Raw genomic sequence first — 14,463 nt, 5'->3', positions numbered from 1 at the left:
GACAGAGACAAAGCCAGGAGGCTTGAAGTAGTGCTGGGAGGTGTTTAGCCTAGTCCTCCTCCGCTGCGCCGGGTCCATGAGAGTCCCTCTCAAGGAGCTGGCCATCCACAGTCCCTGCAAAGACGTGACATAAGCCTGTTACTGAGGCAAAACTATTGTCCCCGCAGCTGCATTTGGGTAAATGACCCACATCCAACCAGCAACTCCTTCCTCGGCCTGCCGGTCCCGGGCACCAGGGCTCCGTACCAATCAGATGGCTGTCGTGGCTTTGAGGTCAGAGGGACCCATTCTGTGCCCGGTGGAGCCCCCCACCACTTTCTGTCCCCTCCCTTCAGCTCCCCCTCCCCACTCTCCAGTCCCAGGTAACCAGAACCTTTCGTCAGACAAAATCTAAGGTTGCCAGGAGAAGTACAGAGCCACCAGTGAGGCACAGGCAGTGATGGAGCTGGGACTGATCCTAATTCCACAGCTTGTTCCTGGACCCTGTGTCCTTGTGCTTGGGGACAAAGCACCTTTGATGGCTGTGGGTTCTGGGCACAGGATGTCCTGTGGGCTGGCTGCCCCGGCGTTCCGTCAGGCCCATTGCTCCAGGGTCAGAGCAGTGGCTTGTGGATCCACTGTGCTCTTCCCCCGCCCTAGAGTGTGGCCCTTGGTCCAAGGCCCCGGTGGACAGCATCCCATGACTCCAGTTCAAGAATTTCCATAAGACGGAGTTCCTGTCATGGCTCAGTGGTTAATGAATCTGACTAGCATCCATGAGGACACAGGTTTGATCCCTGGCCTTGCTCAATGGGTTAAGGATCGGCGTTGCTGTGAGCTGTGGTGTAGGTCGAAGATTCGGCTTGGATCCTGTGTTGCTGTGGCTGTGGCAGCTATAGCTCTGATTGGACCCGTAGCCTGGAAACCTCCATATGCTGCTGGTGCAGCCCTAAAAAGCAAAAAAAAAAAAAAAAAAAAAAAAAGAATTCCGTAAGGCCTTGGGTGTAGTTGTGCTATGCTGTTCTGTCAGGTGGCCCAGCACCATCGCTGGGCTGGAATATGTGGCAGGGTCTGGAAGGCTGAGGGGCACCTAAGAGGGGCCCCTCGCCTCCTCAAAGGGCTCAGTGGGTGGGTCCAGCCCAGGCCCTGGCCTGCTGGGCTCCTACTGAACTGCAATGTGCCCATCTGACAGACGGGGAACCCGAGGCTCGGTGCACACGAAAGCACAGGGCTAGTGGGCAGCGGCTGGCCTGGGGACCCAGGCCTCACAAAGCCTATGCTCTTGGCTGTGAGGGGGGGGCGAGTACACGTGTCTCGAAGAAAGGAGGCCTGGTCTCCACCTGGGCTGCCTCGGGGAAGGGCGTGGAGGCCGAAGCCCTGGATGGCCGCTCAGGACAGCAGCCAGCGCTGGGTGGGGGCAGAGAGGCAGTGGCTCGGCTGACCCACAGAGGCCTTTCTGCGAGGACTGGCAGCCAAAGCCACCAAGTGAGGGACAGGATGAGGGGCCTCTGAGTCTCCTTCACCCTCACCCCGTGGCCTGGTGTCTGCCCAGGGTCCTCAAAGCCTTCCTGATAGGCAGTCTTCCTCTCAGGCTTGGGACAGGCAGTGGCGGCTCTGGGGACAGGGACAGCCTTCTGGCTGTGGGACCTCGGCTGAGTGCTGCTCCCAGTGTCCTCCTCTTACCTCAGGGGAAGTGGGGGGCTGAAGGAGATGCTGCGAGATAGGCCCTCAACATGGTTCTTGTTAATCCAGCCAAGGCCCAGAGGGGCCACCCAGTGGGCCTGAGTCCTGTCTTGACACCCAACCCAGTGCTCCTTCGACCACTCCTCAGGTGTGGGGGGGCATGGGAAGAGGGAGAGGGTGGGAGAGGTGAGGACCTAATGTCCACTTCCCTCCATGGTGCCTCGCACATAGTGGGTGCTTACCAAGTGTTTGTTGAATGACTGAATGTCCGGGTGGGTGGGTGGGTGGATGGACAGACAAACAGGTAGGTGCGGCTTAGCTCCGTTTGTTCCAAACCCCAGCACCCCCTTGCAGCCCCTCCCTCCTCTGCTAACCTCAGTTGGCTTGTAAGTCTCCCACTTCCATTTCTGCCGAGTCACTGCTCTCCACCCCATGACAGGGCTGGCTGGGCCAGGAATCCAGGAAGGAGACAGAACCTCAGAACTTCACCACTAGTTCCATTTTCGAGATGAGGAAACTGAAGCAGGGGGAGGGTCCTGAGGTTTGCTGGGCCGCAGATCGCCCCACCTCCCCAGCAGCCTTGGGCCCCTGCCCCTGCCTGGCTCACCCCCCACCTTGGGGGAGCCTTAGGACTCCTCTGGCCCCTTTGGGTAGCTGGGAGGGGGTGGGGGGAGTCCGGTTAGCAGGTTGGGTTCCCCGAGGCACTCCCAGTCCCTCCCAGAGATGCTCTAACACAACCCGTGTCGTTCCAGGGTAGCTCCAGCTGGCCTCTGAGAGGCACCCAGGGCTCCCAGGCCCCCACCCTACTCTCTCCCTTCCGTGAGTCTCTCCTCTCTTCCTCTCTGGCCCCTCTCACCCTTCTTCAGGGTCTGGAGCCAGGGCCCAGGAGCCCACTCTGACTCCCACAGGTACTGTGGCCTTGAGCTGGCCCTGCCCTCTCTGAGCCTCAGTGGCCCAGCTGGGGAGGCCAGCTACCTGAGTCCCTTCCGACCTTGACCATTGCGGCTCTGTCTTCCCTTCTCTCCCTCCTCTCTGGCCCCCCTCCAGGCCCCGCTGTGCCCTCCCCCTCCCCCATCTTGCCTTCGCCCTCCTCTGCTCTCCCTCCTCCTGCCCACCTTCCTCGGAGAATGCCAGGTCTGCAGCTTTCCCTGACCTTGAGCAGACCGCAGGTTGGGAGCCCGCAGTCAGAACTCTGCAGAGGGGCCTCTGGCTATGAAGCCCTGCTCGGGTAGTCCTGGGGGGCTGCCCTGCCCTTGCACACACACACCCCCCTCCACCCCACAGGCCCTCCTTAACTTTTCTCATCTTCCCACTAGTTACTTAGCTTACATTTTGTCTATTGTCCATCCCTTCTTTAGAAGGTCCGTTCCGCTAGGGCAGGGATTTTTTGTTTGCTGCCATCACTGCTGTGTCCCCAGCGCCCAGAACAGTGCCTGGCGCACAGGAGATGCTCAGTGAGTAATTGCGGGATGAAGGTGCCCTGAACTCTCGAATGACAACGGCCATTTATGGAGCGCCTCTGTGGGCCACGCCCCTCTGCCCCCCATCCTCAGGGCTGTCCCACTCTGATCCCCGTCCGATCCCGTGACTATGCCAGGCCCCTCCAGGGAGATAGGGAAACCGAGGCTTCGAGAGGAAGAGCCCAAAGGGAACAGTCCAAGGTCACGCAGTGGCAACTGGTGGAAACCGGATTCGAACCCCACGTTCCGACCAGGCCCTGCGCTCTCGGCCCGCCGTCCCTCCCAGGGCGGGTGGGGGGGTTGGCAGGTGCGTCGGGGGTCGGACTCGTGAAAGCCAAGGGGGCGGGGTCAGTCCGGCCCCCAGGCCTGCGGCCACGCCCCTCCGTGCGGACCCGCGCCACCGAGGCGCTCCGGCTGCCCCGGCTTCTCCGGAAGCCTCCTTCCCAAACCCGAGTCAGTCCGGGAAGCGGCCCGCGCCCCCACCCCCAGCCCGAGGCGGAGCTTCGCCCGCGCCCACCGGGAGCCGGGGAGGGAGAGAAAAATGAGTTTTCCTGCCGCCCGGTGGCGGTGTCAATTGATCGGGCGCGGGCGGGGGCCGCGCGCCGGGCTGGGGGCCTCGCTCGCAGCTGCCGGCGCACAATTATCGGGAAAAAACTGGGGCGGCTGCTGCGGTGAAATTAGTTATCGATCCCTCGGCGGGGCCGCGGGGCCGCGCTCGGCGCTGACGGCTGCAGACCCGGGCCGGGCCCGCGGGGCGGGGTGCGGGGAAGAGGGGGTGGGCGGTGGGGACGGGGGCGAGTCCTCCCCCTCCCCTCTTCCCCCATCCACCCCGCGCCCTTCCTGTAGCTCTGCTGTCTCCTCTTGCCTTCATCCCGACCCAAGACCGACCCCGCGCGGATGGGCGCCCCCGCCCACTACCCCCTTTCCCCCAGCTCGACCCCCACCTCCCCGCGCGGACCGCCAGGGCATTGGGCGCGGGGACCGGGGGCGGGGGCAGGTGCCGAGAACGTCCCCACTATGGGCTCCCCCCCCCCCCCGCCCCTGGAGCTGGCTGGAGGAAGGACAAACCCCTTGCCTCCAGGTGATCGGGGGTCTGGAGCCTAACTGCCTGCACGTGACCTGAGCCTCAGTGTCCTCCCCTATAAGCCGGGCAGTTTGATAAAATGGGAAGCTTCGTGAGGAACGCCTGGACTTGTCGCCCAGGAGGAAGCGTGTTGGGGGTTTATTTCACGTTTATATCGCCAATTCTAGGAGATGTGTCATATCCCCATTTTAAAGATGAATAAACTGAGCTCAGAAAAGAGGGTCCTTTTCCACCGCATACGGCCACCGAGTGGCCCCCATGACATTAGAACCCCGCTAACAGAGGGGAGATGGGAGAGGGTCAGTGGGTGCTGACACATCCCAGGCTCGGGGGAGGTGGTCAGGGAGGAAGCAGGGTCAGGTTGGAGCCCCCAGGCCTACCTGGCTCAGGGCAGCTGGGCTCTGCAGCCTCCAGGGAGGCAGCAAAGGGTTGGCAGGGAATGGGTGTGGGTGGGCCTCTCCTTTGTCAATACTAGGTTAGTGGGGGCCGGGGGAGGGGACTCCCAGCTGCAGAGCAGGGGATCTAAGCTCTAATCCTGTCCCACCACTCACCAGCATGTGACTTTGGGCAGGCCCCTGTCCCCATCCCAGGCTTACCAAAGGGGTTTGGACCTTGTATCCCCCAGGGAGGGGTCGGCAGGGTCTGGTCATGAAGGCTTGGGAGTGTGATTAGTCCCAGTGAAGGGGAGGGCTTTGAGCAGGTAGATGGCAGGGTCACATCTGCCCCTCCACCTGGAAGCCTGGTGTGCAGAATCCTGCATGGGAATCCTGGCTCCATGCTTGATCCGAGTCTCAGTTTTCTCCCCTGTAAAATGGAAATAATGTGGATCACTGTAGGGACTGTGGACTTTGGATTGGAAAGGCCCTGGCTTCAAGATTTCCCTTAGAGCCATAGGACCTTGGGTGGTATCAAAAAGCGGCTCAATAGAAGGGGCAGGGTGGCATAGAAACTTGGGGTCTCTGTGCTCCCTCTCCCAAGATGTCCTTGCTCCCCACCTGGGGCTCCAAAGGTGTCTCCCTGATGGGGCAGGTGGTCGGTCCACCAGCCACAGGAGCCCTGCCCCAGGCCTGATGCTGAAGAGAGGCAGGGCCAAATGCTGGAGCCAGAGGGCTCTTCCTGCCTCTTCTCCCTGTGGGCTGCAAGGACCCTGGGTAAGGTGAGATGAGGATGGAGTCAACTTGGGCAAAGGAGTCCTGTGCTAAGGAGACAGTAGCGCCCCCTCACTGGCTGGAGGGCAACCAGAAACCTATATGGAGGGGCAGGCCAGCCTGTGGGGGGGCTGGGGCTGCCTTATGAGCTATAAAGACTGACCCTCATCCTGTTTCTGGGGAACAGATATGTTCTGCTTCTTGCTTTGGACGCTGATTAGTTATACATTTGGGTTCACTCTGTGAAAATTCTTACAGCTGAACCCCTGGCACGTCCCTCCGTGTGGATGGATGCTGCCCTTGAATAAATTCCATTGCTCTTCCTCTGAGCTTCTGGTGGTTCATGGCCACAGCCTGTGAGGCAGGGACCAGCATCCCATTTGGCCGAAGACAAGCGTGAGGCCCCCGGAGAATTAAATCTCATTGTAGAACCTGCCAGTGGATCCACAGGGAGCTCTGAAGAGTCCACCTGGCCAGCCAGTTCCAGGATTCCTGGGACCATAGATTTGTTCAGACTAGCAAGGTCGCTGAGAGAGGAAACAGTAGCACACAAGCATCCAGACCATCTGGTCATCCCTGCTCAGAAAACTGAGGCCCAGAGAAAGCCAGTACCCTGGCCAGGTGCCCCCACACTGAGATAGAGCCAAGACTTGAAATTAGACTTGCCCCGCTAGCCTCAAGGTCATGCGTTTTTTGTGACAGCCTCCACCGCCCCCCCCATCAGACATCTCACCTGCCATCAGGACCCCTGAGGGTGAGCAGAGGAGTGCGAACGCCGAAGGAGGGGGAGAAGAAGTTGAGGAGGAACCATCCTAGACTTCCCTGGTGGCCTGCTGGCTAAGGAGCCGGCGTTGTCACTGCTGTGGCTCAGGCTGCTCCTGTGACTTGGATTTGATCCCTGGCCTGGGAACTTGTGCATGCTATTATCACTGTGGCCAAAAAGAAAAGAGTAACCAGGGAGTTCCTGTCATGGCGCAGTGGTTAAAGAATCCGACTAGGAACCATGAGGTTGTGGGTTCCATCCCTGGCCTTGCTCAGTGGGTTAAGGATCCGGTGTTGCTGTGAGCTGTGGTGTATGTCACAGGCACGGCTAGGATCCCGCATTGCTGTGGCTCTGGGGTAGGCCAGTGGCTACAGCTCCAATTAGACTCCTAGCTTGGGAACCTCCGTATGCCACAAGAGCGGCCCTAGAAATGGCAAAAAGACAAAAAAAGAAAAAAGAAAAAAAAGAAAAAAAAAGAGTAACCAATCTTTTTTTTTAGGACTGCACCTGCGGCATATGGAGGTTCCCAGGCTAGGGATTGAATCGGAGCTGTAGCCTCTAGCCTACACCACAGCCACAGCAACGCCAGATCCGAGCCACATCTTCAACCCACACCACAGCTCACCAAAGCTGGGCATCAGGGAAGCAGCCATGAGCCGGGGGGCCCCAGTCCCTGTCCTCATGGCACTTGCGGTATAGCGTGAATGGGCATCCGCAGGAATGTGCGTATCTGCACACGCAATTTTGTCTGCGTGTACTTGTGCATCGTGTGCATGGGCCTGGCCGTGCATGTGCATGCGTGTACTACTGAGTCTGCATGAACATATGTGTAAGTGTGAGTAGGTCCATATATGCACGGATAACTGTGTGCACGCATGCGTACATTTACGTCACTGTACATCATTGCTCGTATTTGTATGTGCGTCTTGCATGTGCCTGTGTACACCTGTTTGTACTTAGTTTTCAGGGCACATTTGTGTGTCTGCAAATGCTTAATAAGCATGGGGAATGGGCTGTGCAGAGCTGCAGAAATGGGTATGAATGGCCGTGTGCACCTGGACACCTGCTATATATTTGCACTCTGGGTGCATAAACTGTGCACGCTGGCATGCGTGGGTATGCAGGTGTTAGTACTCACCTTCGTGGTTTCACACCTTTGGTGTGTTTGCCTGTGGACAGATGTAATTCCTCCACCTGCATGCGTGTCAGTGTAGGCAGCTGCTCGCCAGTGCATGCTCGGTCCTGTGTCTGTTTGTCTTCATGCACGTTCTGAGCACACACACAGCGCCCTGGGTCAGAAAGCATCAGCAGGCCTCTAGAGGACAGAGGGACCAGGACGGGGCTTGGCCACTGCTTCCCTGGTAGAAGATGCAAAAGACGGAGGTAGAAGCTGGCCAGGACTGCCAGCTGCCCCCTGCGCCCACCTGGGGTCCAGGGAAACAGCCTCCTCCCTGCACCCCTGGGGCCTCTAGGGCTGGCAGGGGCAGGAGAGAGCAGGTGGCCTTGCCCAGCAGGCTGAGGCCTCCCCCGGGCCCCTTGCCAAGGGAGGCTCTCCTGAGCCCCTAAGCACAGAAAGGCAGGCCACCACCTGTCACGTTCCTGCTTGGGCTTCTCACACCTGCATCTGGCTTGTCTGTTTCAAGCATCAGGCTCCGGTGGTTGGTTGTGGGGCCTGGCTCCTCTTGACTTTTTCTCCATCCTACAGTCCTGGCATTGAGGCCTGGGTGGGGGCTGGGCCAGGGCTCTCCTTGCAGGCAGCTGGAGCCTCCTGTGAAGGCAAGAAGCACAGGTACATCCTTCCTCGAGCAGCCAGCCTGGGTGATTTGATGGAGGCTGGTGTGCGGTCCTCCCCTTACCCCTGGTGTAATGCTTCGTGCTCAGAAGACATTGGAGCCTCCCACAGTCCTCCTCTCCTGGCTCTGGCACCACCAGGAGCCCCTGGCCAACATGCTGGCCTCTTCCTTTCTCTGTCCTGTTGTTTCCGGAGACCTTGGCTGGGCCCCTGCACCGTGGTCCACTCTGACCTGGTCCTCGCTTGCACAGCCACGCCTCTGAGATCAGAAACTCAAACTCTCCATCTAGCCCTCACTCTTCTGAGCATATTTTATGCTTGCCACCCTCCTCCATTCCTCTCCAGGACATCTCCCACTTTCTTGACAATATCCTAAGACAGTCCGACCCGAGGGCCAGGCCAGCCTCATCAGCCTTTGCCTCTGAGTGACAACATGGCCACTGCAGACCAGTCTCTCACCAGGGCTGCTCTACCCAGACACCGTGCTTCTCTCTGCACATCCCCGCTCAGGCTCTCCCTGTGGCTCTCCTGACTCTGCCTCTTGAGTCACTGATGGTGTGTGTGGGGGGGTCTGCCCCTGGCCTTCGGCTCTCTCTGGCGGTGTCCACCAAGCCCATGACCCCTGGACTTCTCTCTCCAGTACATTGCCTTCTGAATGCTAGACCCATCATGTTTTCTGCCTTTGACAACCCCGTCTGTGTCCCTAAAGCCCGCCTACCCACCCTGATCCCACCCTACGTGCCCCCCCTCCAGTCCTCCCCCTCAGAGAATGGTACCCAGAAGCCAGGATGTCAGGTGTGCCTGCTCCTTCTCCCTCATCCTCCACATCCAGTCCGCCACCAAGCGTCTGTGCTTGGGGTTTGTGGAGCTTCTTGGATACAAGTTTTATTAACTTTGGAAAATTTTCACCCACTATTCCTTCCAGTATTTTTTCCTGTTTCCCTTCCCCCCTTCCTTCAGGACTCCAATTATTCATATGTTACACTGCTTGGAATTACCCTGCAGCTGACTGGCACTTTCCGTTTAAAAAAAAAAAATTCTTTCTTCCTTATATTTCTTTTTGGATAGTTTTTATTGTTACGTTTTCATGTTCATTAACTTTTCTTCTGTCTTGTCTAATCTGCCACAAATTCCATTCAGTGCATTTTTCGTTTGCTTGTTTTTGACTGTACCCGAGGCATGCAGAAGTTCCTCGGTCAGGGATCTAACCTGCCCCACAGCAGCAACCTGAGCCACTGCAGTGACAATACTGGATCCTTAACCCACTGAGCCACATGGGAACTCCCATTCAGTTTCATGTTTCACCACTGTTTCATGTTTTTATTTTTTAATCTCCGACATTGTAACGTTCAATTCTTGAAAGTTAGTTTGGATTTGTTTATATTTTCATGTCTCTTACATTTTGAAACTATGGAATACAGTTATACAAATGGTTTTAGAATCTTCTCTGCTAATTTTAACATCTGCGTCACTTCTGGGTCAGTTTTAATTGATCGATTATTCTTTTCTTCGTGGGTTGTGTTTCCCTGCTTCTTTACATGCCTGGTAATTTTTAGTGGATGCCTGGCATTGTGATTTTTGGATATTTTGTATTCTTATAAATCTTGTTGAGCTTTATTCTGGGAAGCAGTTAAATTACTTGGGAACCAATTGATCCTTTTGGGTCTTGCGTTATGATTTATTAGGTGGGTTGTTAGCAATGCTCAGCTCAGGGATAATTATCCCCCACCTCTGAGACAAGACCTTCCTAAGTGCTCTACCCGTTTCCCTGTGAATTATGAGTTTTCCAGTCTGGCTGGTGGGAACAGGCACTATTCCCAGCCTCGTATGAGCATCAGACACAGTTCCCTCTAATCCTTTCAGATGGTTGTTTCTTGAAAACCACTGTTTCATTTTTTTTTCCCTGAATTTTTTTAATGGTTTCAAGTGGAAGAGGACATCTGGCCTCTGTTACTCCATCTTGGCCAAAATCAGAAGTCAGTTACCAAGTCTTGAGAGTTCTCAGTGTGGCGCAGTGGGTGAAGAACCCAACCAGTATCCATGAGGATGTGAGTTCGATCCCTGGCCTCTCTCAGTGGGTTAAAGGATCCGGTGTTGCTGTGAGCTGGGGTGTAGGTCACAGATGCGGCTCACATCCCACGTTGCCGTGGCTGTGATGTAGGCCAGCCACTGCAGCTCTGATTGGACCCCTACCCCAAGAATTTCCATATGCTAAAGATGCAGCCCTAAAAAAGAAAATAAAAGGAAAAAAAAAAAAGAAAAAAAAAAGAAGTCAGTTACACCAAGTCTTAATGTTTCTATTTCATAGTAACTCTTGAATCTGTCTGCTTCTCTCCCGTACCCACCTATTACCTCTTGCCCTGGCAGGTGACACCCATAGCCTCCCAGGCTGTCTCTGCTTCACTCAGTCATTTCATACCGCAGCAGCAGCCTGAACCATCTTTCCAGACTGCAGTCTGACCATGTCTCGCCCTAGTTGAAACCCTTTTACTCCTCATTGTCTTAGAGTTGATTTCAAACTCCTATTTGTGGCTCCTCAGGTCTTGATGCAGCCAACCAAACGGAACTGCGTGTAACTCTCCCAAGGGGTTATCCTTGCTCTGTGGGGCCATTGCTCATGCTGTTACTCCTGCCAGGAGCTCCCGCCTGCCCTCTTTTCCTCTTTTCCTCCTCACCTGATCCAGGAAGGCTGCTCACCCCTCCCTGTTGTGACCCTGCCCTTGAGCACCAATCGCCCTGGACTGTAGCCACCTAGGGTGGCTGTGTCCCCTGTGTTGGGCCTCCCTGAGGGCAAGAGCCTGGCCCCTCATGCTGATTCCTACCCAACATCCACTCAATGAATGAATGAATGATGAGAAGAGAAGAATGGACAATAGGGAAGGCTGCCACGGACGGGGAGCGGAGGCCAGAACTATGGCTCGGAGACCGTGCCCTCCTCCCAGCCCTCCCCACCTTGCTGTGTGATTTCAGGCCCTCTTTGCACACGATGCTGCGGCCTCTGAGGTCTCTTCTGCATCCGTCACAACACTCACCCATTTCCACGGCATCATGGAATGAGTCCCTGTCATGCTCAACACATCTTCCTTGTTTGGCTGACGGGGGACACCGAGGCCCAGTGGTGGGGGAGAGCTGGACCTTCCAGGTGGCTCAGTGCCTCAGTGGCAGAGCCCAGCTTGAGGTCCATGTGCCAGCTCAGTTCTGCAATGTTGGGCTTTGGTAAGGAGTGTGAAAAAAAAGGGAGTCCCCACTCTGGGTGTCCTGGGGGGGTGGCCTCATAGGTGGCCTGGGGCACTCCGGGGCAGGGATCAGGGTTTCTGTGTGCCTGGCCCTTCCCCGGGATTCAGAGCCCCCCCATAGAGGAGAGGAGGAAAAGGGTCACTCTGAAGCGGTCACACGTCCAACTAGGGGAGGACGTGGGGGGAGGCTCAAGGTCAGCCTGAGGTCAGCACCTGCCCAGCTGAATTATTCATTAACCAGGCAAGTCCAGGCACTGAGCTAATGACCAGCACAAGGCTGGGGAGGGGGTAAATTCTCCCCTGGGCCTGACCTACGAGGGCAGGGAGGTCTGTGAGGGAGCAGCGGGTGGAAAGGCACTTCACTCACTCATTTGTTCATTCTTTCATTCATTCACCACTTCTCTTTCTGTCCCTGTCCGTGAGCAGAACCTTGGCGGTCCAGCTTCTGGGGGGACAGAGTGGTCAGTACAGTGGCAGGGGTAGCACAAGGGTCTGGGGAGTGCGGAGGAGACCCCCCCCCCCAAGGCCAGCTTGGTGGAGTCGAGAAGCTCCTTGGAGAGGGTGAGGCCCCCAAGGGGACCTGCAGGTCTCATGTGGCGAGACCACATCTGCTGGTTTGGGAGCTGGTGGCGGGGGGGCGGGGGGGGGTGCTGTTGGGCCCTCAGCATCCCCCTGCCCTGCTCGACTTGTGTAAGTAAATCCCTGCTGACAGCCATGGCGCCATCAAGCCCACTGCTATCTTTGCCTTCCTTTCACCAGGAGACTAACTTAGGGATTTCCTCCAAGGATCAGGCCAGCTCCTGGGCCCAGGCAGGCAGTACTCCCGGAGGACAGATGGACAGACAGGGAAGGGCCCAGGGGGGTGGAGGTGCAGGCGAGGAGGGAGGCAGGGAAGCCTCCCTTGGAGTCCAGTGTGTGCACAGCGGAGGAACAGGTCCCGTCCCAGGGGAGGCTCTGTGGATGGAGCGGCTCCGGGGGCCATCTGGCACCAGGGGGTGACAGCCTGGGCTTGGGGGAGTCCTGGTGTTAAGGCTGGGGTGCAGATGGGGACTGAACTGGGGGTGAAGGGGTTCAGCGGTGGGAGGGCAGGAAGGGCAGAGGGAGGGGCTGCGGGTGGGGCAAGAGTCTTCTGGGAGCTGCTCAGGCTTTCCAGAGGACACCGGGGTGGGGGGGGGGTCCATTGTGGGGACTGGCCTGGGAGCTGGGGGAGTGGGGGTCGGTGCCTGTGCAGTGCTTGTGTGTCATTATGTGCGTGTGTCACTGTGTGTGTGTGTTGCTGGTTCCCCCTTCTCGTGCCTACTGGATAGATGGCTCCCTTCTGAGCGTCTTTTTGTGGTTAAAGTCTCACCAGGTCCCCGTCTGGCATTTCCCACCATCCCCAGAGGAGCTGGAAGGCAGAGGGGCCTGGAGCCTCACTGTGGCCCTGACCCCCTCACTTATTTGCTGAGATTGAAAAGCACTTTTGTCTGCGACCTACACCACAGCTCACAGCAACCCTGGATCCTTAACCCACTGAGTGAGGCCAGGGATCGAACCCGCATCCTCATGGATACTAGTCAGGTTTTAACCCACTGAGACGCAACGGGAACTCCAAAGATGGCTCCTCTTGTTGAAACTAAACAAACCCTACTGGGGACAGCTCAAAGCCCCTGTCTCAGCCTGTCGGGGTTGGAGAACCAGAATCCTGGTGCTGGGGACACACACACACACACACACACACACGCACGCACGCACGCGCGCGCGCCTCAGTTGGGGGGGGGGGACATCAGGGGGATGTTCCCCCCAAGCTGGCCTTGGCACCCCACCACTTCAGCCTTGGCCTCTTTGGGCAGCCTCGACCATCAAGGGAGGCCTCCAAAGCCGCCTCCTCCTGGGCCCCCAGCCTGTGAGGCTGCATCTCATTGGCCCAACATCGGAGCCCAGAGGTGGGGAGGGACCGCTGGGGCTCTGCACGGGAGCTGGAGGTGGGCTTCCGGCGCTGGGCCAGGAGGATGGGGGGGTGGGGGTGGGGGTGGGAATGTAGGGATGCGGGGGCAGGGGAGCTAGGGACCGAAATCCCAGTCCGGGCAGGGGCAGGCCTCAGCCGGGCCCCTTTCCCCTCCCAACAAAGGCCCAGCCGGGAGGAGAGGGCGTGTTTGTTCAACTCGGGCTGGGCGGGTGGGGCTGGGGGGACAGGAAGCAGAATTTCAAAGCGGCCTCACCCTTTGTTACCCCTTCCCGGCCCCACCCCCTACGCCCCAGGCCGCATTCCAGAACCTCAGGGGGTCCGGCCCCGGGAGAAATCCGCTTAACTGGAGGCTCGGGTTACAGGCCAGCCACTCCGGAGGAGCCGGGCCCTCCCTGGCCTGACACCCAGCGAACGTTCCGGAAGATTGGTCTCCAGGTCCACCCCCACCCCGACCTGGGGCCCACCCCCTCCCCAGGTCCTCGAGAGAGAGGAGGAGGGAGGGGCGAGTCGGACCCGCATCCTCAAGCATAGGGCGGCGGCAGGCGACCCTGGGCTCCAGTGGGGTTTTTTTCTCGGTAGGGTGTGGCCTCAGGCAAAGCCTGCAAGGTGACTCCTGACTTGGACAAGGTGGATTGGGGTGAGGAGGGAGTCTTTTTTTGCAAACTGGGCACACAGTACCTTCCTTTGGGTACGTTTCTGGAGCTGCGTTCCGTCCGCGGCTCCGAGATTTCTTATCCTCGTGTCCTGGTGTGCTCGCCAACACGAGCAAGAATCCGAACTTCCCATCCCTCGGGAACGTTCCCGTCGTGCTCCACCCGAACGGATCTGCGAGTCCCAACTCCATCACCACTGACGCGGGTCCCCTTTCCACACAAGAGGTGTCAGGGGACATCTTTTATGCCGGGGTTTTTCACTCGGCATATTTTGGGGAGACTCCCAGTTCACTGGCGCATCCATGCCTGTGCTTTTTTATGGTTGGATTGAATATCACTATCTTTTGTCTGTCAGTGGCCCTTCGGTTTCTAGACTCTGATGAGTGACGCAGCCCTGAATGTCCTGTACCTGTCTTTGTGTGGAGGGGGGCACCTGCTGTGATGCTCTTGGTTATCCTGTGATTCTGGACTAGGAGCAGGCAGAGACACAGGGCCTTTGCACGTGCTGTGTCCTCTGCTTGGCCGCCCTGCTCCCTGTCTTTCGCAGAAAGGCCCTCCCTGACCTCCTGGTGTAAGGATGTCCCCAGCCCTTCACACTAGATTCCCGTTCTTTGGCCTTGTTGTCTTTGTGGCCCGTTTTATGATTTTCAGCCGTCTCATCCTTGAACTTGTTGCTTGGGTGTCAGGCCCTACCCAAAGGTTCCTTCTCTCTGAAGG

The sequence above is a fragment of the Phacochoerus africanus genome, chromosome 2 (assembly GCF_016906955.1).
Source record: "Phacochoerus africanus isolate WHEZ1 chromosome 2, ROS_Pafr_v1, whole genome shotgun sequence".
In the NCBI taxonomy this organism is placed as follows: domain Eukaryota; kingdom Metazoa; phylum Chordata; class Mammalia; order Artiodactyla; family Suidae; genus Phacochoerus; species Phacochoerus africanus.
This window is presented reverse-complemented; position numbering follows the sequence as displayed.